The 26,502-nt window shown below is 36.3% G+C and overlaps 1 long non-coding RNA gene across 2 annotated transcripts in view; it reads right to left on the bottom strand.

Moving 5' to 3' along the window:
• LOC141370728 (uncharacterized) overlaps positions 1-26,502 on the bottom strand; it is a 491,014-nt gene that overhangs the window by 400,943 nt on the left and 63,569 nt on the right. The window contains exon 2 of one of the 2 annotated variants that reach the window (XR_012375031.1): positions 13,308-13,420. The exons of the other annotated variant lie outside the window; for it this stretch is intronic. This is a non-coding gene — a long non-coding RNA (uncharacterized lncRNA). The remainder of the gene's footprint in view (positions 1-13,307; positions 13,421-26,502) is intronic. 2 annotated transcript variants of the gene reach the window in all.

Here is a 26,502-nt window from a genome sequence, read left to right on the forward strand (position 1 = left end):
GCTAAGACTTTAACAAGTGATGGCCTCATGTACTTGGCTAGTGATTTAAAAAGTTGCTTCCTGATTTAATAGAGTGTTAGAAAGGATTGTTGTACCAACTAAAAGAATCATAGAATGGTAATGAGTGTTATGAAACTTAATGAATATTTCATCTGAAAACAGGCTGTCAGATTTATCTTAAGGTTAAAGAGCACACAGGACATAAATCAGGCCCAAGGTGGAGGTGCTTGAGGTTCATAGTTGGTGAGAACTGTTTACATGTTAGGCAAGGCTATCTGTGGGTGTTTATGAGTGTAGTCACACATTAGACCCCAGTTAACTTAAGACAAAGAAAAAACTTCAGTTTTAAAATAAATCACTTTAAAAAGGATCAGCAAAGATTTCTAGGAAGCATTAAAGGTATTTTTTCAAACTCAAATTGGTTTTACTGTAATTTTCTCATTGAATGTATTAAGTATTCAAAACTATAATCAATATTCAATAAAAAGGTATCACAAGGCTATTTAATTGGTGCAATAAAATGGAATAATGAGCATAAACTCATTCTTTAGCTGTGAACTACACATACAACCATCATTTTTATTAAATCCTTAATAGATCATCAGTTTCAAGGGAATTTCTCAGTTGAAATATTTATAGTTTAAAATTCACTACTTACTTTGTTAGGTATATTTTATTTCTTCCAAACGAACCCCCCAAAATTATGCTTCCCCAGTCTCCACTAAAAACCGTAGAAGTGAAATTTAGTTCTACCTCTATAGCTAGCTGAGAGCAATCCCCTTAATTCCTTTAAATTAGGTTTTTCTCCTTTCCTATGTTTTTCAAAGTATAATAAATGTTATTTAAATATAGAGATAAGCTTTCTGATTTTTCTTCTTTACCTGGTGATGGAAATGGAAACCTAACCTAGGTCATTTATTCATTTGATCAGTCACTCAGCTAATTTTGAATGCTTACTATGTGCCATGTACCTTGCTAGGGAAAGGATGAAATAATGAATAAAAGTCCCTACCAGTAGAATGTCTTGCTTCCAGAGAGGTACCCATAAGTAAATAAGCAATTATAAAAAGTGTGATGGCTAACATAATTATGGCTGTTATGAGAGCACATGGAAGGAGTACATTCCCTCGAGTTTAGATGTCAAAGATGGCACTTGGAGAAAAAAATTACCTAAGGTCAGACCTACCTGGATGAATGAAATCAGGATGAAGTAAGGTGTAGACCAGGAGAAAAGAAAACAAACGATTAGAGGAGGTAATGAAAACTTATGATGGTTGAAGGGCCGTGAATGTATACTTTAGGGGGAGAGGATGAGAAGATGGTAAGGGATGGAAAGAAGGGCACAGACCATGCCCATAAACCCTGCAAGAGGTTTGAATTCCACCTCAGGGCAATGGGTTGCACCAAAGGGGTTTCACCAGTGTAGTGATATCATTAGATTCTCATTTCATCTTGTTGACAGTTACATTTCTTGCTTGGTTTTGAAGACTATTTTATACTTCCACTCTTCATATTAAGATGAAAATCAAGAATTTGATCAGATGTTTTAAATCAGTGAATGATGGGTTTTGAAAGTAATTTTATAAAGAGAGTGGAGGGAAGAATAAAATTATTTATGTAAGAAATGTTGAACATCTCCCTTGCTCTTGAGTGGTGGAAAAGAGGGGCATCAAATAAATACACCTCTCTAAAAATAAAGTCAGACTGGGTTAGTTACCCTGAAGAATTTCCTGATAGGAAAAGAGTAGTTCCAAAGTTAAATCATGAGATCTCTTTATGAAGGTCTTAAAAATAAAAATTATCCTTCATTTTAAAGAGGAAAAAGGTAGCTTATAATATTCTAAAGAAATCATTCCCCTAAGGAGGTTTATTTCTGCATTTCCACATCCTCATCCTGCTCAATACCTAAAAAATGTAGTATTAAAATAATAACTAGGGGTGCCTTGGTGGCTCAGTCATTCAGCATCTGCCTTCGGCTCAGGTCATGATCCCAGGGTCCTGGGATTGAGCCCCACATCGGGCTCCCTGCTCGGCGGGAAGCCTGCTTCTCCCTCTCCCACTCCCCCTGCTTGTGTCTCCCACTCCCCTTCTCATTGTGTCTCTCTCTGTCAAATAAATAAACAAAATCTTTTAAAAAAATAAAAAAAATAAAAATAAAATAATACTTATTAAAGAAAGACAATGTATTGATCTTTAAGTGTTTTGCATATAGTAGCTTATTAAAACTCCTATTTTACATGTATCAGCTTATTTAATCCTCATTCAAAAATCTATTTGGTAAATACTATTATTATGCATTTTTAAAAGATGAGGGAAGTAGGAACACAGAGTCAAGTAATTTGCCCAAGTCATATGGTCAGTAAGTTGCAGAGTAGGATTCGAACCTAGGCAGTCAGGCTCTTAACCACAATCAGTGTCCCAGAGTTCTCAGTCATGACCTACTACTTAGCAACACAGTTTACACAGTTTTGATAGTAATAATCAGGAGAAATATAAATGAAAATTACCATCACAAGGAAAAAAAAACTATTCCTGTCTACTCTTGAATATTGTTTTATGTCTGTGTATGCAGGAGTTCATATTTAGAGAAAGAAGAAAATCCCATTTCATTTTCTGCGAGGCAAGCATACTTTTGCAGATTTGACACCCATAGCAGTGTATGAATGAACTTTGTGTTTTTACCTTGGTACTTATATACAGTAAATGCATTGGATACATGATATCACATATAAGGGAATAAATAATTTTAAAGACTTTCCTTCACAGGATATATCATACTGAACTGTCACTAACATTGCCCTAAGCTGAGTTATAATGTTATTACCTAATAGATGTCACATCCTTCATTCAAAATGAAAATCGTGTTTTTAATTTCCAGAGAAAAACACCCTACGTGTTTAAGCTGATGTATAGGTCATAATACCAAAGTGTCCCCAACACGAAGAATCATTTGTTCAATTTTCTGACCTGCTCCAGTCTAAATAAGGAGACCATAGGATAACAAAAGGTTTCCAGCAGAAACGGATTTACAGTCAGAATCAGTTTCCTATGTTTTCATTCATTTTGAATGAATACAAAGAATAATCTCTTGCTGCTAATACAAATGCAGCAAACTGAGCCATTAAATTGACAGTGTGATCTATCCCACTTCACACTGCTTTATAAGCAAAATGTATCATTCTCAGGAGGTTTCTCCTGGTTAAATAATTGTAAGAAATATATCTCTTGCCATTACTTTTATTGATAAAACACAGCATGTCATCTTAATTCATTCTTCCACTGCTCTATTTTATCATCTTCTACCGAGTGATTGGGATTCTGATCACCCTGCGTTCACTCTCAGATTGAAAGCCTCAATCTACTCATCTGTTACTCTTCACGAAGAAAAGCTCTGGTGTAACATCTGTTTTCTAACTGAATCTTCACTAGAGACTCAGATGTCAGCAAGCACTAACCCTGGGGTTCCCTTAGAAATCCTCGAGGGTCCCTGCAATGTCAGGGCTTGAAGCTAACAGAATTAATGGCGAAAGTGTTGTTATTTGATTTTCATTTCTGAATTTGATTTGGGGCACACAAGCTTGGTGGAGTAATGGTAATGTTTTACTGATCTCTGAAGCTAGTCATCACTTGATGAAAGGTTTAGAAGCCTGGAAGCTTTAGGTGCATATCTTAAACTTTATTCTTTCCCTTTCCTCCACTGACATTCATCTAAGTTCACATCTTATTTTAATTTCAGAATGCAGAGAACATTTGTGTTTTCTCAGTCAGGTATTTTTATGAAATCTCCCATTTTCTTTCTTTCTTTCTTCTTCTTCTTCTTCTTCTTCTTTTTTTTTTTTTTTTTTTTAGAGAGAGGAGGTGGGGGGAGAGGGAGGAGGAGGGGCAGAGGGAAAGAGAGAATCTTAAGCAGGTGCCATGTCTCAGCATGAAGCCCAATGCAGGGCTCGATTTCACGATCCTGGAATCACGACCTGAGCTGAAATCACCAGTTGGTCGCTTAACCAACTAAGTCACTTAGGCATCCCTGAAATTTCCACTTCCAATAGTAACTGGAGATGTACAGTTTTAGTCTGAAATTGGGATCAGCTGGATTTTATTTTTTTGCATTTCCTCATGGAATTTGCTGAAAATTCATTTATCCACTTAGTTCAAATTATTGAGAAAAGTAATGAACTTAAATCAGAAGCAGATTTTAGTCAGGACACAAGTCAAAAGAACTACATAACCTAGAAAATTTGTAGATATTGATCATCTTTATCATTAGTCATAACCTAGGTTAAAAACCAAACTGTATACTTTAAACTGATGTGTGTGTGTATTGACACACAAACACCCACACATATTCACTTAGATGTATTCATATATACACCACGTTAATAGAATTCTTTAACAGTTCTCCTTTTTCTCAGCTTTACTGAAGTATAACTGACAAAATTGTAAGATATTTGAAGTGTATATCATGATGATTTCATATACATATACATTGTGAAAGGATTCCCCCCATCTAGATAATTAACACATCCAACACCTCACATATTGATTTTTATTTATTTTTTTATTTTGGTGAGAACATTTAAGTTCTATTCATTTAGCAAATTTCAATTATACAAAATAGAATATTAAAGTAATATTAGAAGCCTACTGTTTCATTATCCATTAGTACAAAATCCACTCAAACTGAGCAATTGAAAGCAACAACTTACTATTTTTTACCAGTGTCTCCATTGACTGGACTCAGCTGGGAAATTCTTCTCCTTCTTATGGCATAGGATGGGGTCACTCAGTCACCTGCATTCAGCTGGAGACTGAGCTTGATTGGAAGGTCCCAGAAAGCTTTACTCCTATGTTCTGCACCCTGGTGCCCCTCTATGTGGCTGTGCCACATAGCCAGCTAGAAATTCCTCACAGCACAGTAATCTCAGAGGAGTCAGATTCTTTTTTTTTTTTTTAACTATTTTTATTTGAGTATAGTTGACATGTTACATTAGTTTCAGGCATACAACATACTGATTACCACGTCAGTAAGTGTAGTTACCATCTGTCACCCTGCAAATTTATTACAATATTACTGACTATATTCCCTATGCTGTACATTCTATTCCTGTGACTTATTTATTTTACAACTGGAATTTTGTACCCCTTAACCCCCTTCACCTCTTTTGCCCATCTCCCTATTCCTCTCTCTTCTAGCAACCACCAGTTCTCTGTATTTCTGAGTCTGTTTCTGCTTTTTTGTTTATTGTTCATTTGTTTTGTTTTTTTTTTTAGATCCCACGTATAAGTAAAATCATATGGTATTTGTCTTTCTCTGACTGACTTATTTCACTTAGGTTAATATTCTCTAGGTCCATCCATGTAATCATGAATGGCAAGATTTCATTAATGATTTTATATATATTTTATTATGTATTTATTTTATTATATATATACACATATACACACACACATACACACACATCTGTCTCACATACATCTCACATATTCTTTAACCACTCATCTATCGATGGACACTTAGGTTGCTTCCATAAAGTAGCTATTGTAAATAATGCTGCAAAACGTGAGTGTGTATATATCTTTTCAAATCAGTGTTTTCATTTTCTTTGGATAAGTACCCAGCAGTGGAATTACTGCATCATATAGTATTTCTATTTTTAATTTTTTTTAAAAATTTTATTTGACAGAGAAAGAGAGAGAGAGCACAAGTAGGGGGAGCGGAAGAGGGAGTAGCAGGCTCCCCACTAAGCAGGGAGCCCGATGAGGGGCTTGATCCCAAGACCCTGGGATCATGACCTGAGCCCAAGGCAGATGCTTAACCAACTAAGCCAACTCAGGCACCCCTCTATTTTTAATTTTTTGAGGAACCTCCATACTGTTTTCCACAGTGGCTGCACCAATTTATATTCCTACCAACAGTGCATAAGGGTTCTTTTTTGCCACCACCTTGCCAACACCTGTTATTTCTTGTCTTTTTGATAACAGCTATTGTGATTAGAGTAAGGTGATATCTCATTGTGGTTTTGATTTGCATTTCCCTGATGATTAGTGATACTGAACACCTTTTCATGCGTCTATTGGACATCCATATGTCATCTTTGGAAACAAATGCCTATTCAGGTCCTCTGCCCATTTGTTAATGAGATTTTTTTTTTTTTTGGTGTTGAATTGTATGAATTCTTTGTATATTTTGGATATTAATGCCCTACTGGAAAGATCATTGCAAACATCTTCTTCCATTCAGTAGGCTGCTTTTTCATATTGTTGATGGTTTCCTTTGCTATGAAAAGCTTTTTAGTTTGACATAGTCCCAATAATTGATAATTGCTTTTGTTTTCCTTGTCTGAGGAGACATATCTAAAAAAAAATGTTGTTAAGGGTAATGTCTAAAAGATTACTGTCCATTTTTTTTTTAGGAGTTTTATGGTCTTAGGTCTCATATTTAGGTTTTTAATCCATTTTGAGTTTATTTTTGTGTATGGTATAAGAAAATGGTCCAGTTTCATTCTTTTGCATGGAGCTGTCCAGTTTTCCCAGCACCATTTTTTGAAGAGATGGTCTTTTTCCTGTTGTATATTCTTTGTCTCTTTTGTCATAGATTAATCTCCATATAAATGTGGGTTTCTTTCTTGGCTTTCTATTTTATTTCATTGATCCATGTGTTTATTTTTGTGACAGTATCATACTGTTTTGATAACTATAGTTTTGTAGTATAGCTTGAAATCTGGGATTGTAATACTTCCACCATTTTTTAAGATTTATTTATTTATTGGGGGGGGAAGAGAGGAGGGAAAAGAGAGAGGGCACAAGTGGGGGGGGAGGCAGAGGGAGAGCAAGTCAAGCAAACTCCCCACTGAGTGCCCAGCCTGACACATGAGATCATGACATGGGCTGAAATTACCAGTGGGATGCTCAACCAACTGAGCCCACCGAGGCACCCCATACCTCCAGCTTTATTCTTTCTCAAGATTGATTTGGCTATTCAGGGTCTTTTGTGGTTTCATACAATCTTAGAATTTTTTTTGAGTTCTGTGAAAAATACAATTGGTATTTTGATAGGGATTACACTGAACCTGTAGATTGTTTTGGGTACTACAGACTTTTAATAATATTAATTTTCTAATCCATGAACATGGTATATCTTCCATTTGCATCATCTTCAATTTCTTTCATCAATGTCTTAAATTTTTCAGAGTACAAGTCTTTCATGTCCTCCATTAAATTTATTCCTAGATATTTTAGTCTTTTTGAAGCAATTGTAAATGGGATTGTTAATCTCTTAAAGAGATTTCTGTTACTTCATTATTAGTGTATAGAAATGTACAGATTTCTGTATATTAATTTAGTATACTACAATTTTACTGAATTCATTTGTTACTTCTAACAGGTTTTCATGGTCTTCAGGGATTTCTTTATATAGTATCATGTCATCTGCAAATAGTCACAGTTTTACTTCTTCCTTACTAATTTGGATGCATTTTATTTTTCTTGCCTGACTGCTATACCTAGGTTTTTCAATACTATGTTGAAAAAAGTTCTAAGAATGGACACTCTTATCTTGATTTTAGAGGAAAAGCGTTTAGCTGTTCACTACTGAGTATACTAACTAGGTTTTTCATATATGGCCTTTATTATGTTGAGGAATAATATTATGTTGAGTCTTCTGAACTGACTTTGTTGAGTTTTTATCATGAATGGTGTTGGATTTTGTCAAATGCTTTTCCTACATCTATTGAGATGATCACATGGTTTTTATTTTTCATTTTATTAATTTGGTGTACATTGTTGATTAATTTGCAGATATTAAACCATCCCTGCATTCCTGGAATAAATCCCACTTGATTGTGGTGAATGGTCCTTTTAATGTATGTTGAGTTTCATTTGCTAATATTTTCTTGAGGATTTTTGCATCTATGTCCATCAGGGATACAGGATATCAAACTGTAATATTTTCTTTCTTTCTTTCTTTCTTTCTTTCTTTCTTTCTTTCTTTCTTTCTTTCTTTCTTTTTTTCTTTCTCTCTCTCTCTCTCTCTCTCTCTCTTTCTCTCTCTCTTTCTTCCTTCCTTCCTTTCTTTTTTATTAGCATCTTTGTCTGGTTTTGTTATCAGGGTAATGCTGGCCTCATAGAATGAATTTGGAAATTTTCTTTCCTCTTCTATTTTTTGGAATAATTCGAGAAGGATAGGTATTAACTCTTCTTTAAATGTTTGATAAAGGGGTGCCTGGGTGGCTCAGTCATTAAGTGTCTGCCTTCGGCTCAGGTCATGATCCCAGGGTCCTGGGATTGAGCCTCTCATCGGGCTCCCTGCTCGGCCAGGAGCCTGCTTCTCCCTCTCCCACTCCCCCTGCTTGTGTTCCCTCTCTAGCTGTCTCTCTCTCTCTGTCAAATAAATAAATAAAATCTTTAAAAAAAATAAAAATAAATGTTTGATAAAATTCACCTGTGAAGTCATCTGGTCCTAGACTTTTGCTTATTGGGAGGTTTTTTTTGTTTGTTTTTTTAAATTACTGATTTAATTTCATTGTTAGTAATCAGTCTGTTCAATTTTCTATTTCTTCCTGATTCAGTTTTGGGAGGCTTATGTTTCTAGGAATTTATCTATTTCTTCTAGGTTGTCCAATTTCTGGCATATAATTTTTCTTAGTAGTCTCTTATAATCTTTTGCATTTCTACAGTGTCAGTTGTTACTTATTCTCTTTCTGTTCTAATTTTATATGATTCCTTTCTTATTTTTTCATGATGAGCCTGGCTAAAGGTTCATCAATTTTGCTTATCTCTTTTTTTCAACATCACTTCCTCCATTTATACCTCTAGCACCTCCCAGCAACAGTTCATGCTGCAGCTAGGGGCCAAAACCAGGGTGGAGGACAAGAATAGAGACAGAGCAGCTTCAGGGGCACCTGGGTAGTTCAGTTGGGTAAGTGTCTGCCTTCAGCTCAGGTCGTGATCCCAAGGTCCTGGGATCGAGCCCTTCATTGGGCTCTCTGCTCAGCGGGGATCCCGCTTTTCCCTCTTCCACTCCCCCTGCTTGTTCTCTCTCTCTCCACCAAATAAGTAAAATCTTAAAAAAAAAAGATGGGGCAGCTTCACCCCACCCATGGGGCACCAGGCTGGAGTTCAGGTCACTCAGGCTTGGATTATGCCCTTCCTCCTCCTCACACCCAGGTACACCCTGTGCAGTTATACTCCGATCTCTGGGCAGGCAATTAAGTACAAGAGAGGGACTCCACATTACAGAGACTAGAGGAGGATCTGACTCTTCAGAGGTGTCCAGGGTGGTGCCCTGCACCAAGCCTGGTCAACTCAGAAGTTCAAGGTGCACCCTCACTCCTGCCATCTGGGAAGTGGCCACACTTACACAGAAGAAAACAGAGATTGGAAGAGTCCCCTACTCTCCCCAACCCCCACCCAGGACCTGCTGACCATGCAGCCACCCTTGCCACAGATGCCAGACCCCAAATTTAATTATTTTTTCAAAGGTCCAGCTCTTGGTTTCCTTGATCTTTTCTATTATATTTTGTCTCTATTTCATTTATTTCCACTCTGATCTTTATTATTTCCATCCTTCTACTAACTTTGGGCTTTGTTTGTTCTCTTTCTAGTTCCTTTAGATGTAAAGTTAGATCATTTATTTGAGATTTTTCTTTTTTCTTGGGTTGGCCTGTATAGGATAGTTAGACTCTTGCACAACAGCTGGCTTCAAGAAGAATAAGGTAGAAACTGCCAGTCCCCTTCAGGGCTAGGCCTGGAATTGGCATAGCATTACTTGAGCTGCATTCTATTGGGCAAAGCAAGTCATAAAGAAGCTCCAAATTCAAGAGGAAGGGACGGACTCTACCTCTTTATTGAGAGAACCACATGAATGAGGGGAAAGGAAGAAATTGGTGGCCATGTTTGAAGACTATCTGGCACACCTACTTAAATTTCGAAGGTCTCTCTTTTTAAATTAGAACAGAGGTACTTTTAGATTTCTTCACAATACTAGACAATATTAATTGGTTTTTCCAAAATATTAGTTTGTCTAAATTCCATGAAACCCCACATGGGTTAATTTGCTTGTGATGCTATACTAGGCATTTACTAATTTTAACACTGAAATCAAACTTCATATTTCAACTTTATAGTCTTTTCTTCACTGTGCTTTCAATTCTTATTAGCCCTTTCTTCATTAGTTTACATTTCCCCATTGGGATATAATTTGAAATCAAGCAGAAAATAAAAACTGAAAACAAACTTACAGTGTGTCTACATGTACAACCCAGGCAATCTAGTCAAAACCTACCATCTATCCAGAACGTCAAGAGGAATCACGAAACCTGAGAGAAGTTGCCAAGCAGTGTTTCTCATCATATATCTCACTCAAACAAAGTAGCTCCAGTTTTCTATTATCCACACCAATGGTTCTCCACATTGACAGGAGTAACCAAGAAGTGACTTTGCATTTAACAAGCACTTAATAAATATTAGTCACAAAATATGTTTTATAAATATATCAAAAAGTCATGCTAATTCTTGTGAAAACATCAATCAAGATCCCTATATATGCCAGGCATTGGGAACACAAAGGTAAATTATCACCTTTTCAAAGTTTCAGAAAGCTAAGAATGTAAGATACTTCATGAGGTTTCTAGTTGTCTTTTTAATCTTTATTTTAATCATATGAAACAAAATGACCACCATCAAAGTTTTCGTTTATCATGCTTTCAGTACCCTCAAGTGAGATTAAACCAAATAAAACTGCTGTATTGACATAAGGATATTTAACAATAAAAGATTTCTAAAATAAAGACAGAATCACAGGGATGGTTTTCTCATCTCCAGATCAGAGATTTGAGGGACATAAACCTCACACAGAAAAATCTTCTGTAGGAAATAGGAAAATAAGCTCCCCTAAGATATAAGGAATACATGAAGGGTTTCCTTTATTGATTAATTCAATACGTATTTACTGAGTACCTACTGTGTGCCAGCTTGGTGCTGGGTGTGCAATGGAAAGGAAGGAAGGAAGGAAGGAAGGAAGGAAGGAAGGAAGGAAGGAAGGAAGGAAGGAAAGAAAGAAAGAAAGAAAGAAAGAAAGAAAGAAAGAAAGAAAGAAAGAAAGAAAGAAAGAAAGAAAGAAAGAAAGAAAGAAAGAAAGAAAGAGAAAGAAAGAAAAGAAAAAGAGAAGAAAGAAATGCAATCTTCACTTTCACAGAGCCTCCTCTATGCTGGTAAATACAGACACGCAAGCAGCTATAATCTAGTGAGGTATATTTTAAAAGCAAGTAATATGAAATCCCATGGGATCACACAATAGGTCCTCTAATCTAGGGGAGGGGGTCAGCGACAGCCCCTATAGAAAAGAATGAGCATAAATTAGTTAAGTGTAAGTGTGGGTGGTGGGAAAGAATGTTCCAGACAGAAGGAATAGAATGTTCATAGGCCCACAGTTAAGAGAAGATGTTCTGTTCTGGGAAGTGAACATTCTTTAGTCTGGCTGGAGCACCACTGTGACAGGAAATTGTGGAATGAGTATGTAGCTGAAGCAGGAATGCTACTGCTTCCTCAGGAGCAAGAGAGGAGGAGTTGTTATGGAAGTCCACTAACATCCCTATTCTGAAGACTTAAGAATATACCGTAATGTGCATTATTAGCTTTCAACAGCATATGTGTATGTATTTGAGCATATCACACAAACACACAAAAGGATGGGGAAGAAAATACATCAACATGTTAACCATATTGGCTGGTGGGATTACATATGATTTTTTCTAAATGTGCAAACTTTGTCTTTTTTTGCATTTTCAAAAATTTTCACAATGCTACACATAAATATGATATTTAGCAGAAAAACATCATTCTTTTAAATATAAAATAACTTCTGAATATAACTACAAATGATGTTCTTGAACCTTTTTATAAATCCTCTATTTCTAAGGACACTTTCCATATTAGTGTTCTTTCTGTTCTTTAATAAATGTTTTGGAGGGTAATTCAGCTGAATTGAGTAACTAACTTTAGAACTTGATCCTTTATAAGAACAAAAGCATTTTAAGAAACACAAAAAAGAAAAAAAAGGAACACAAAAATGTATGCATTTTAAATTTGGTAAATATTTTATATATATACATATATGATTTTATACACCTATATGATTTGAATCTAACATATTAAATATTACTTTGACCACACTGTGAATACCTGAATGTTGCTAAAATGTATCTCTTACACAAACCACCTCTAAACTTTGGAGGACATAAATGGAAGTTAACATTTTTTCTGATTCTACTAGGCTCTTCACAGTTTTCTTTCATTAGTCACCCCACATAATGTTTCCTCACTATTTGCAAATTCTGCTTCTCAAACCCAAATCCATGAGCCCATTGCATGGTTTGGAATTAAACCCAAAGTAGACAGGAAAACAAACTTATGTTTAGCTTTGTATGTGTGGGTGAGACCACAGAAGATGCACACAGAATAAATGCATCTGGTGACAACCGCAATGAAGACGGCAAGAGTGATGCACATCCTTGAAAATCAATATATATAAAAAGTACTTTGTTCCCCAAGTTCCATTTCTCAGAGCTGAGTTTATGCTGTTCTGTAATTCCAGGCATGACTGCCAACATCAAAAGTGAATAATCTAAGTCTTAGCTCACACACAGACCTTCAGAGGCCCCTGGCATATTCAGAACATCAAAATTCATAACTTAATTTGTTTACTTAAGGAAACTCTCACTTGGTTATCGAATGTGAAGTGTCTTAGAGCTAAGATTAAAAAAAAAAACCTAACATGCCTGAATTATTAATTATCAGTTTACAGCTTAAGTCTTTACTTGGCAAAACAATTCACTTTTCAAAGATTGTTATAACAGGTCTTGGGCACAGCTAGAGCAAACATTTGTGTTTGTATTAAATCTGGCTATTTCCACATATGCTCACTGTGACTTCAGGAACAGAGCCATAGGGAGAAAGTAAGGCCAGCAGTCATTCACGTTGTGCTGATAACAGCAATTTGGGTTGGTAGGCTAGCTGTGTCAAAATGAACACTAATATTAATATTTATAACTTGCTTTTCTCCTGCTTTAAATCTACTGAAGACATCGTCATATTTATCCTTAGGCTATTCTTGTGAAGAGCACAGGTACCAATTTAAAAAACAACATAAGAAAGTTTCTATAATCCTCTTTGTGATGTCTGGTTCCAAGTTAGAAAAAAATATTATAGGTATTTGAAGTTCCCCAAACTGATACTCCCTGATTGAATAAAAAAAGGTGTTCCAGTTATATATTTACTGTATAGCTGTCTACCAAATCAAAAGTGTGACTTACAGACTGAAGACAGGAAGAAGACTGACCAAGACTAAAGGAGATTTATAGGATTTGCAGAAATGCTCCTCTGTCATTTTCTCCCACAATAGAACACGGTGTTCCGGTCCTAAAATCTAGAGGGAAAATAACAGAGCCGTGGTTCAAGCATCACATGGTAACAGGAGAGACTAAAGAGATCTGGGAGTTATGTGCACTATTTCCCAACCTCAAAGCAGACCATCACCCTAACTATGTTGTAAACAAATAAAAGCCATAAGTGGTGGGACACACTGACGTTTAGTGATGGATTCTAATGAACCCAAACCATGTGTTCAACAAATGTGTCTTAATGCTTAAAATTCTAATTTTAGAATGTCACTTTTGTATTTCATTCTTAGAAATTAAAAAAAAAAATGCCTCTAAGATTTCCTCTCCCTTCCCCCTTTCCTTCTTCCCTTCCTTCCTTCTTTCCCTCCCTCCTTCATTCCTTCTTCCTTTCCCTTCCCCTCCCACCCTCCCTCCCTTCCTTCCTTCCTTTTTTGATTTTTCTGAACTAAATAAACTTTGTTCCTTATAAAATCTCTGGGACAATTTCTCAAACAATCACATTTTATATTCAACGACCTGGTTTGCCCAGTAAAATCTCTAAGTAGCAGAAGAGGCACAAGGTCCAGAAGAAGTGAACTCAGATACTTTCAGATTGAATGATGCAAACTTCATCTGGTCATAACAGTCACTTAAAATTGGGAGATGTAGCTTTGAAATCATCTTAATGATACCAAGTAATGAATCAAAGAGAGATGTATAATGTACACATGAAGCATGAATTATAGAAATCACTCTCAAATGTTTGTGTGCCTCAGAATAACAGAATGCACCTGTAAAAAGACCCGTTTCCCTAGAAATGGAGCCCAGGAATCTGCATGTTTAACTAGCACCAAAGTTAGTTCTGCTCTATGGGCCACACTTCAAGAAACATGGGTTAAGAGTATGTATTCTACTCCTAAGAAAAATCAGTAATAAATCAGTCATTTAAAATAATCATTCCATAATGCCTTGTGCCCAGAACTTAGCAGAAAAAAGGTCAGAAAACAAGGCAGACACTATCCTGCCTTCATGGAACTTACATCTTAACTATTGGATATAAACAAGAGGAAGAAAATTATGGTTATATGTAAGAAAACTTGTTAATTTTTATTAAATCCTTCATTCCTGATTTGCCTCTTAATATCCTTTACACAATACAAACTTTGAACAATGAGAATTAATTTAGAAACAAAGCTTACTTCATGTATTTTTAAATTCATAGGCAGTGATAAAGGAAAACATAATAAAAAGTTTCATTAGGGCTTCATTAAATATTATAATTTCAAGCTTGAGTTCTACTTAGAAGTAGCAGACTAGGAAAGCCAAACATCCTGAATCAGGCTGACCTGAACTGTTTCATTCGGTTTTCATGTTGGGCCAAACTGCTAGGTGTGCAATCATGTGGTTTGGGTAAGGGCTTTCATGAGCTTAGGTCAGGTCCGGTTTGGCTCCTAAAGAATGATACCTAGGGAAAGCATATTGACAACTCAAGAATTCTGGTGGTTATCTAATCAATCTTGACCACCAGGAGCTTTCAGATGCGCTGGGGACACTAAATTCTAAAAACTAGACAAAAATAATACTGAACAATGTCATAGAGGAAAAAAAAGTCCATTAGGATTTCTGCAAAAGCAGATTAGTGTGGTCTGGAAAAGGAGAGTTTCTTGTGATTAAAAGGTATAAAATGGGCATCAGAAGATAGATAGAATTTAGTAGATAGAAGAGTATCCACTAAGAACACAGAATGAGTACAAGCAGAGAAATGAAAATAGTCTGAACAGCACTAATAATTTTGGAATATCAGGAAACAACATTAGATAGAAAGAATCAACCCAGATAAAAGCCAAGCCCTGAAATCCAGATCAACTGCAGCAATTACAAATTGATTTCAAGTTAAAATGAAGATTTAAATAGATGTTGCCAGGCTTCTTTTCAAAATTTACAGCTACTTTCACATTTTCATTAAGAATGAGTAAGAGTACCCATGTTCCTAAAGACTCCTCTTCCCCTAATCTACCTTTGCAAAGAACATTAATTGGGGTTTGTATTTTTTTTATCAGTCTGAAGGGTATACAATGATATTTCATTGTTACCATAATTCACATACTACTAAGTTTGAGCACGATTTTATTTATCTTGCTTTGTTGAGCCATTTAGATTTGTTCTCTTGTAAGTTGCCTCTTCCTATCTTTCTCACATTTTTCTATTGGCTTGTCAACTTCTGGTTAATTTTTAAGCTCTCTGTCTGTCCTCTGTATTGCAGGTAGTTTTTCCAGATCTATGAATTATCAGTTGACTTCCTGACTGATTTCTTTAACCATACATTTATCTAGTCAAATATTCTCTTTCCTTTTTGATGGCTTAGTTTCCAATCTTGGTTTAAAAAGGCCTACCCTGACCATTCAATACAGTCATCTCACATCTAGGAATCTTTTTCAAAGAAATAAGAACAGCGTATAAGAATTTAGGTACAGGATATTTAACATATCATTATATAGGCAAAAAAGTCTGCAAAGCAAGGGAATGTCTGCCGGGAGAAAAAGTTGGGGCAGATTATGGCACATATAGCCTTTGGAGTTGAATTGGAGGGAATTCTGCAAGGTAATATTGAGAAAAGCAAAATGTAAATATGTGTATAATTAGATCCTATTTTTGAAAATCAATGACAAAACAGTTGTATATGTATTTACATAGGTTTGTATTTATAAGTGTTTAAATTATATAAATATATATCCTATATAATTATATAAACCTGCAGGATTCACACTAGATTGTAACTATGGACTAGGAGTGTGGTCGCTAAGAAAAATGGGGAAAGTATATAACATTCTATACATTACATATAATACATACATAATAGTACGTGGCATATTACAGATAATATGTAATATTTTATGAGGGGTGGGAAGAGAGAGAGAAACATTTCTTTTTAATTTAATGACATTTTTTTCCCAAATGGAGGTGAAGAAACAGATATGAAAACTCCCAGCAAGTTTTATTTTTAAAATGCAAATTACTTCATTTCACCATTAGATGCCATCTGCTAATTACCACATTATACCAATTGGCTAACTATTGACCATCATACCGATATCACTCAAAGCTTCTCTGTTTAACTTTAGGAGAGTTAAACTCTCTATGATTCATCTTGGAAAGAAAGATAGAATATCAGGATTGATCATAAAGGACAGATGTGAGCATTAAACTAGATAGTCTATGTAGGATTTAGGACAAAGTCTGGCTAAATAAACACAAGTGGACCTAGTAATGCTGAAAGTACAAATGGTAATAAATAATATGTTATGACTGCTTTTAAAACCCTTATCAAATTAAGTGCTTAGTTTGTGCTGATCTCCTTGGCAATTTCCATCTAATTTGTAATTCATTTATCAGCATGAGACACGGCATGCTATGCTAACACTCTGATATTCATTCTCCTGATGTAGTGTGGTTCCTTAACTTCTGCTTGCTTATTTAAACTATTTCTCATGTGTCCCCATCACACCTTTAGACTTGTGACTTGTCTTTATGTTAACAACGGTAATAACCAACATTTCTGCAGTTCTTTATAGTTTATAAAATCTTTACATACTTTTCTCCATTTAATCCTCACAATTCTTCAGATAAAATGTCAGAGACCTAAAGTAGTTGTAGTTTCCCCTAGATCGTAGCCAATAAGTGAAGAGCCAAGAGTCAAACCCAGGACTTATGCTTATAAAGCTCTTGCTCTTTTCAATTTTAATAGCTACTGTCAGATTGATTTTTCAAATACAAAAAGGATGGGCAAAAATCTAGTATCTTTTTTTTTTTTAAGGCAATCCTTCGAGTTGTGATGATAATATATTTTATGTAATTCTAGCACTGGATTTGTAATTCCCATCATTTTTCTGACACCACATAAGTCCTGGGAATATAAGTTCAGGATCATGAAGAAAAAACTATTATGATGACAGGCAAACTTATTGCAAGTTGTCCCATATGTCTGTTTGGTTAATACAACATTCATTCTCTTATATGTGGCCCAAAGTGGGGAAGGAAGTTTTTCTGTTCAAGGTGAGCTAATAAAGTTTTCCATATATTAGAGAGTGCATTTGTCCCTACGAGTACATCTACTTATACATGAGAGAATTTGAAAAGCCAGTAAGCATAGCCAATCATCTCTGACAGAAAAAAAATATGTAACTATGACATCTTGCATACAAATTCAAATGTTTAATGCCAAGACACTTGTATTTGAATTTCCTGTGTTTGAAGAAATGAATGTGTCCACAGATTCTTTTTACGAGTTTTAGAGAATAAAATGGCTCAGAAAACTATCCACATTCCTCAATTCTCATAAAAGGAATTTCTTTAAATAAAAGAGGTCTTTATTTTTATCTCAGAAGTTACCCAGCAACGTCTTTAATTTGACTGTAAACTATTAACACATGTTTGGGAGTACTTTATAAATATATGGCCCTAAGGGATAAGTGATAAGGGGAAATAAGGGAAGATATGTAAATAATTATACATGGACCTATCCTAAAAGAATCTGTAGCCTACAAACAAGGGAAATAAGACATACACACACACACACACACACACACACACACACACACACACGCACACTCTAAAGTAAAAGTGATGAATATAAAAAGCTAAAGCAGAAAGTTGTATGAGAAAAGGCTTAAAATCAACCAATGTGGGGTGCCTGGGTGGCTCAGTCAACCATTTGACTGATTTCAGCTCAGTCATGATCTCAGGGTTGTGAGAGGAAGCCCCATGTTAGGCTGTGGGCTCAGCGGGGAGTCTGCTTAAAATTCTCTCCCTCTCCCTCTCTCTCTCTGCCCCCCACCACTCCCACACATGTGCATGCTCTCTCTCTAAATGAATAAATAATTAAAAATTAAAAAACAAAATAATAAAATAATAAAATCAACCGATGGTGAATGTGATTTTCAACTCTGCCAAAGTGACACTGGACAAGTTACTTAGTTTCCATATTTGCTATAGAATGGGCATCATGATGCCTACCTTGCATAATCATCATGGTAACTAGATAAAGTAATATGTGTAAATCATGTAACTTGGTGCCTAGGCCAAAGATCTGCTCTGTAATGGCGACTATGATCACTATAAGAAAAGAACTACTGAGGTACCATCAAATTTCAGAGTCAGGAAAAATAATTTTAAGAAGTATTGTGGAGGTACAATTTATAAAACTTGCTACAGGCTAAAACTTTTAGAGGTAAAGGGGAGGGAAGCAGGATTGATGAAAGTTATGAAGACAGATGAGTTAAAGGATGGCAGTGCCATTAATAAAAATACTGGTAAGGATGCAGGAGGACAAGATTAACCAAGCATAAGAACTGCTGTTTACAGAAAACGATGTCATCATTCTTTAACTAGCTTGCATTTAAATCAGGTATCTTCTGATGTTTAGAAATAGGAAAAACATGAAAGTCCTTTTCCTATGGGTCTGTTTTAAGCAATTTAAATTAGATGTTCAGCAAAAGTGCTTGATACTATAGGAGAGGTACTTTTATAAAACTTCACGTGCACAGGCCTCCCCAGACTATGCAGCTGGTTCAGAATTACCTGACGGTGTGAGAAAATGAAATTTGAAAAATCTGGCTGTTGAGGAACAAATGTTATTGTACCCACCAAATCAAAAATGGAGCCAAAACTTCAAAATCCTCTATGTTAAAGGAAAAAGGAAAGTCTTCAAATACAAGATGATGTAAGCTGAGGTTGGGAGATGCTTTGAATGATGAAATCCCCTAGTACATGAAAAAAACCTACAATAAACAAAAAACCCTCAGGTAGTTTCACAGAGTACAACTGACTTTCAACTTGGTAATTTACAGGAATGCTGATGAAGGTAAATTAGCTGGGTTAAGGGATCTTCCTATTCCCAGCAGTTAGGCTCTTGGTATACATTCAAATGATTCACGTATCTTGCATTCTTTATCTTCAAAGGTGATTAGCACAATATCTTAAAATTATTTGGGATGTAAAGCTACTTTAAAACACTTTTTCCACTGTGTTAATAGAAAAAAGACTCATTGTGTTTGAACTAAACTTACAGACACATCCAGAAAACAAATGAATTGACTACGAATGTAGGAACAGTTTTTCCCATTGGGAAGGGTCTAACTGGGTTGACTGCCAGGTCACAGCAAATAAAGGCAGATCCAATAGCAGACTATTTAACCTCCAGAAAGAGAGAGCATCTTTTAAAAAATACTGCATTTGTTTAGTCTTTGGACTTCATCCTAAAATAAATACCACGGTTTTCTTGTTTTGTAGCTTTCATAAAAGCAATATGCATAGCTCTTTCTAACTGTAGTTTTTCCAGTTAGAGTTCTGAAGCTATCTAGAACTCTCTCTATTTAGCTCTTCCATACTTAAAAATGAAGGAAAATATTTTTTAAAAGTCCATAATCCCACAGCACATATAAACTCTGATGATACTAAAAAGAGAAAAAATCAAGAAGAATTATACATCCAAGTGTTAAGAAATTTCAAATACCACTGAAAGGTACAAAATTAAAAGTCTCTCATCCCCAGTTCCAAGCCCTTTCCACAAAGGTAAACCCTGTCAACAGTTTCTTGCACAGCCTTCGGGACAATAATTGGCAAATCCAGTATACTCTTTAGACCAAAGAACCATACAAAGCAATTTTCCTGTGCTTTGCACTTTTTACTTACTATATCTTGGAGATCTTTCCTAATGAGTATATACAGACCTAGTCCATTTCTAGAACAGAGCCAGGTGGTGCTCCAGTGTGCATGAGTCATAACTAGTTAACAGTGTAGTGTCCTCAACTGGTAGACATTTAGGCTATGTCCAATTTTGTTTTGTTTTGTTTTTCTCTTACAAATAATGCTGCAGTAAACACACCGTGTACATAACTTGGGAGAATGTCTGCAAGCCTATCTATAGAGAAGAACTCCTGAGAGTGAACCACCTGTACACACAGTATGTTCATTTGAAGTTTCACAGATATTACTAACTTGCCTTCCAAAAGATAAGACCAATTTATACTCCTAACGTCTGTATGAGAATGCCTGCATTCTTCAACCTCATCGAACTTTGCCAAAAGATGCTGAAGTCCTGACCACCACTACCGTGAATGAAATTAATTGGAAATAGAGTCTCTGCAGATGATCAAAGTGAGATGAAGTCATTCGTGTGGGATCTAATACAATATGACTGTGTGCTTAGAAAAGGGAGGAATTTGATAGAGACAGACCAACAGGGAGAGCACCATGTGAAGATTAAGGTAGAGACTACAGTGTTGCATCTACATGCCAAGGAAGCCAAAGACTGCCTGCAGCCCACCAGAAGCCAGAGGAGGGGCACAGAACAGATTCTCCCTGACAGCCCTCAGAAGGAAGGAAGACATTAAGACCAGGATCTGCAACCTCTAACCTCCAAAACTGTGAGACAATAAATTTCTCTTATTTTAAGCCACCTAGTTTATGGTAGGTGAAAATAGTATTTCATTGTCTGATTTGCTCTTAATTCATCCTTTCTCCTTATCTTCACCTACCCTCAAACGTTTCATTTTTTATGTCTCTATAGGATATAGTGCAGTGCACTATAGGATAGTGCACTATAGGATCCTATAGTGCACTATAGGATCCTAGTGCAGTGTTTCAAATATATACTGTAATAAGTACGCTAGTAAAATAAAAACGACTTATAGGTGAAAATAGGTTATTTATTGTTTTGATTGGCATTTCTTTGTAAGTCAAGTTGGGCATCTGATTATATTATTTTGGGGAAATTTATAATTTTTTTTGCCTGAAACTACTATTCTATACTTATTTTTCTATTGAATTTTGGTTTTTATTGACTCATACAAGTCCACTGGAAACCAAAGGGATTATCAGTTTATCATGTGTTGTAAGTATATTCCCAGGATCTCATTTGTTTTTAATTTAATGAAAGCATGAGGTTGTCTGGGTGGCTCAGTTGGTTAAGCATCTGCCTTTGGCTGCAGACGGGCTCCCTACTCAGTGGGAAGCCTGCTTCTTCTCCTTTGCCTGCTGCTCTGCCTACTTGTGCTCCCTCCCTCCTCCCCTACCCCCCCACTCTCTCCCTCTCTCAAATAAATAAATAAAATCTTTTAAAAAAAAGAAAGCACGTTATACTATTCTTTTATATTTTTATATTATTAGTCAAATAATAAATAAATTAAAATAAATAAGTTAATAAATTAGTCAAACTTTTCCTGTAAGGCTTTTGGAGTTTGTGTCTCATTTGGAAATACCTTCAAACTTTAAATTATAAACAAATACAAACTAAATTTATGATTCTAGTTTCTACATTTAAATTCTGACTCATATGTGAGGATGAACTATACATTAGGTCAAAAATGTCAAATATCAGCAGTTTCATAAGATTCAATTTATTTCTCAGTGCAAGTGAGGTAGTTGATCAGCTTACTTTTTTCTTAATGGCTATCCAGGAACCAGTACTATCTGATGTATAAACTATTTTTTCTCTAATGACTTAAATAAAACCAAATATGATCAACATTTAGGTCAACTTCTGATATTTCTAATCTGTCTATTCTTATTCATTGTAACTATGATAAAGAATATTCCTACATATTGATATTTAAGTATTATTGCAAATGAACTGAAGAATCAGTTGGCCATGGGGAGGAGCAAGATGGCAGAGGAGTAGGAAACCTAAATTTCATCTGGTCCCAGGAATTCAGCTGGATAGGGATCAAACCATTCTGAACACCTAAGAACTCAACAGGAGATCAAAGAAAAGAATAACAGCAACTCTCTGAACAGAAAAGTGACCACTTTCTGGAAGCAGGGACCCAACAAGCGGCAGATCCGGGGAGACGCCCCTTTCTCCCCAGGGAGGAGCAGCATGGGAGCAAACCGCAGGAATCTGCTGCGTTTGGAGACTACACACAAGGTCATGTGCCAGAGATAGAAACGCTCAGTCACAGGCCGGGTGAGCATGGAGTGCGGCCAGAGACCAGGGAGACCCGAGTGACTGACTGCTTTTCTCTGGGGGTGCACTGAGGAGTGGGGCCCCGAGTTCTTGGCTCCTCCGGGGTGGAGATTGGGAGGCCTCCATTTTCACTCACGTCCTTCACAGCTGTATGGAAAGCTTGCAGGGAACAAAAGCTCCCGAGGGCAAACCCGAGCAGATTACTTAGCCCGGACCGGCAAGGGCGGGGCAATTCCACCTCTGGCAAATACAACTGAGAACCGCTGCAAAAGGCTCCTCCCGCAGAAGATCAGCAAGAATAGCCAGCCAAGACCAAGTTTACCATTCAACGAGAACGGCAGAACGCCAGCACTAGAGGAATACAGCACATAGAATTCTTGGCTTTTTGCCCCCTGATTCTTTAGTCTTTCAAAGTTAATTTTTTAAATTTTTTTCTCTTTTTCTTTGAATTTTTCTTTTTCCTTTTTTCAACCAACATCTTAGCAATCCCTTTTTTAAAAATCTTTTTTATTTTTTCATTTTTATAGTCATATTCTATCCCTTCATAGTAGTTAATCTTATTTTTGGTATATATATAAGTTGTTCTCTCTTTAAATTTTGGGATACAGTTTCTTCTAACAGACCAAAATATACCCTAAATCTCTAGTGTATGGCTTTGTTCTAGTCTCCTGCCTGATCACATTCTCTCCACCCTTTCTTTTTAATTCCTCTTCTTTCTTTTTTCAACTAACTTATCAATTCCTTTTATAAAATCTTTTATAATTTTCATCTTTACACTCATATTCCATCCCTTCATTGTATTTACCCTTATATTTGTACATATATGTTTTTCTTTCTTTAAAATTTTGGGAGGCACTTTCTTCTAACAGATCAAAACAACAGCCCAAAATCTAGTGTGTGGCACTGATCTATACACCAGCCTGATCATATTTGATCATATTCTTTTCTTTTTTTTTATCTTTTTCTTTTTCTTTTTTCTTTCTTTCCCTTTCTTTTCCCCCAGTTTCAGGTCTCTTCTGATTTGTTGAGTGTGTATTTTTCTGGGGTCATTGTTACCCTGTTAGCATTTTGTTCTCTCATTCATCTATTCTCCTCTGGACAAAATGACAAGACGGAAAAACTCACCTCAAAAAAAAGAACAAGAGGCAGTCCCAAATGCCAGGGACCTAATCAATACGGACATTAGTAAGATGTCAGAACTAGAGTTCAGAATGACAATTATAAAGATACTAGCTGGACTTGAAAAAAGCAGGGAAGATACTAGAGAATCCCTTTCTGGAGAAATAAAAACTAAAATCTAACCAAGTCGAAATCGAAAAGGCTATTAATGAGGTGCAATAAAAAATGGAGGCTCTAACTGCTAGGATAAATAAGGCAGAAGAGAGAATAGGTTATATAGAAGACCAAACGATGGAGAATAAAGAAGCTGAGAAAAATGAGATAAACAACTACTAGATCATGAGGGCAGAATTCGAGAGATAAGTGATACCATAAGACGAAACAATGTTAGAATAATTGGGATCCCAGAAGAAGAAGAAAGAGAGAGAGGGGCAGAAGGTATAATGGAGCAAATTATAGCAGAAAACTCCCTAACTTGGGGAAGGAAAACAGGCATCAAAATCCAGGAAGCACAGAGAACCCCCCTCAAAATCAATAAAAATAGGTCAACACCCCGACATCTAATAGTAAAACTTACGAGTCTCAGAGACAAAGACTTACAAAGTCTCAGAGACCTATAACCACTAAGGAAATTGATGCAGTCATCAAAAATCTCCCAACAAACACCAAAATACTAGCCAATAGGATCCAACAGTACATCAAAAGGATTATTCACCACGACAAAGTGGGATTTATCCCTGGGCTGCAAGGTTGGTTCAACATCCATAAATCAATGTCATACAATACATTAATAAAAGAAAGAACAAGAACCATATGATCCTCTCAAAGATGCAGAAAAAGCATTTGACAAAGTACAGCATCCTTTCTTGATCAAAACTCTTCAGAGTATAGGGATAGAGGGCACATACCTCAATATCATAAAAGCCATCTATGAAAAACCTACAGCGAATATCATTCTCAATGGGGAAAAACAGAGAGCTTTCCCCCTAAGGGCAGGAACACAGCAGGGGTGTCCACTCTCACCACTGCTATTCAACATAGTATTAGAAGTCCTAGCCACAGCAATCAGACAACAAAAAGAAATAAAACGCATCCAAATTGGCAAAGAAGTCAAACTTTCACTCTTTGCATATGATATGATACTTTATGTGGAAAACCCAAAAGACTCCACTCCAAAACTGCTAGAACTCATACAAGAATTCAGTAAAGTGGCAGGATATAAAATCAATGCACAGAAATCAGTGGCATTCCTATACACCAACAACAAGACAGAAGAGAGAGAAATTAAGGAGTCGATCCCATTTACAATTGCACCCAAAACCATAAGATACCTAGGAATAAATCTAACCAAAGAGGCAAAGAATCTGTACTCAGAAATCTATAAAATACTCATGAAAGAAATTGAGGAAGACACAAAGAAATGGAAAAACGTTCCATGCTCATGGACTGGGAGAACAAATACTGTGAAGATGTCAATGCTACCTAGAGCAATCTACACACTTAATGCAATCCCTATCAAAATACCATCAACTTTTTTTGAAGAAACGGAACAAATAATCCTAAAATTTGTATGGAACCAGAAAAGACCCTGAATAGCCAGAGGAATGTTGAAAAAGAAAAGCAAAGCTGGTGGCATCACAATTCCAGACTTCAAGCTCTTATTACAAAGCTGTCATCATCAAGACAGTATGGTCCTGGCACAAAAACAGACACACAGATTAATGGAACAGAATAGAGAGCCCAGAAATGGATCCTCAACTCTATGGTCAACTCATCTTTGACAAAGCAGGAAAGAATGTCCAATGGAAAAAAGACGGTCTCTTCAACAAATGGTGTTGGGAAAATTGGACAGCCACATGCAGAAGAATGAAACTGGACCATTTCCTTACATCACACACAAAAATAGACTCCAAATGGTTGAAAGACCTAAACGTGAGACAGGAGTCCATCAAAATCCTAAAGGAGAACACAGGCAGCAACCTCTTCGACCTCAGCCACAGGAACTTCTTCCTAGAAACATCACCAAAGGCAAGGGAAGCAAGGGCAAAAATGAACTACTGGGACCTCATTAAGATAAAAAGCTTGTGCACAGCAAAGGAAACAGTCAACAAAACCAAAAGACAACTGACAGAATGGGAGAAGATATTTACAAATGACATATCAGATAAAGGGCTAGTATCTAAAATCTATAAAGAACTTATCAAACTCAACACCCAAAGAACAAATGATCCAATCAAGAAACAGGCAGAAGACATGAACAGACATTTTTTCCAAAGAAGACATCCAAATGGCCAACAGACACATGAGAAAGTGCTCAACATCGCTCGGCATCAGGGAAATCCAAATCAAAACCTCAATGAGATACCACCTCACAGCCGTCAGAATGGCTAAAATTAACACGTCAGGAAACAACAGATGTTGGCGAGGATGCTGAGAAAGGGGAACCCTCCTACACTGTTGGTGGGAATGCAAGCTGGTGCAGCCACTTTGGAAAACAGTATGGAGGTTCCTCAAAAAGTTGAAAATAGAGCTACCGTATGATCCAGCAATTGCACTACTGGGTATTTACCCCAAAGATACAAATGTAGGGATCCAAAGGGGTACGTGCATCCCGATGTTTACAGCAGCAATGTCCACAATAGCCAAACTGTGGAAAGAGCCAAGATGTCCAACGACAGATGAATGTATAAAGAAGATGTGGTATATATATACAATGGAATATTATGCAGCCATCAAAAGGAATGAAATCCTGCCATTTGCAATGACGTGGATAGAACTGGAGAGTATTATGCTGAGCGAAACAAGTCAATCAGAGAAAGACATGTATATGATCTCACTGTTATGAGGAATTTGTAATCTCAGGCAACAAACAGAGGGTTGCAGGAGTGGTGGGGGATGGGAGAGAGGGGGTGGCTGGGTGATAGACATTGGGAAGGGTATGTGCTATGGTGAGTGCTGTGCATTGTGTAAGACTGTTGAATCACAGACCTGTACCTCTGAAACAAATAATACATTATATGTTAAAAAAAAAAAAAAAGAAGAAGAAGA

Source organism: Callorhinus ursinus, unplaced genomic scaffold (genome assembly GCF_003265705.2).
Source record: "Callorhinus ursinus isolate GAN/ISIS: 27379988/994484 unplaced genomic scaffold, GSC_fseal_2.0 scaffold2, whole genome shotgun sequence".
NCBI classification, from domain to species: Eukaryota; Metazoa; Chordata; class Mammalia; order Carnivora; family Otariidae; genus Callorhinus; species Callorhinus ursinus.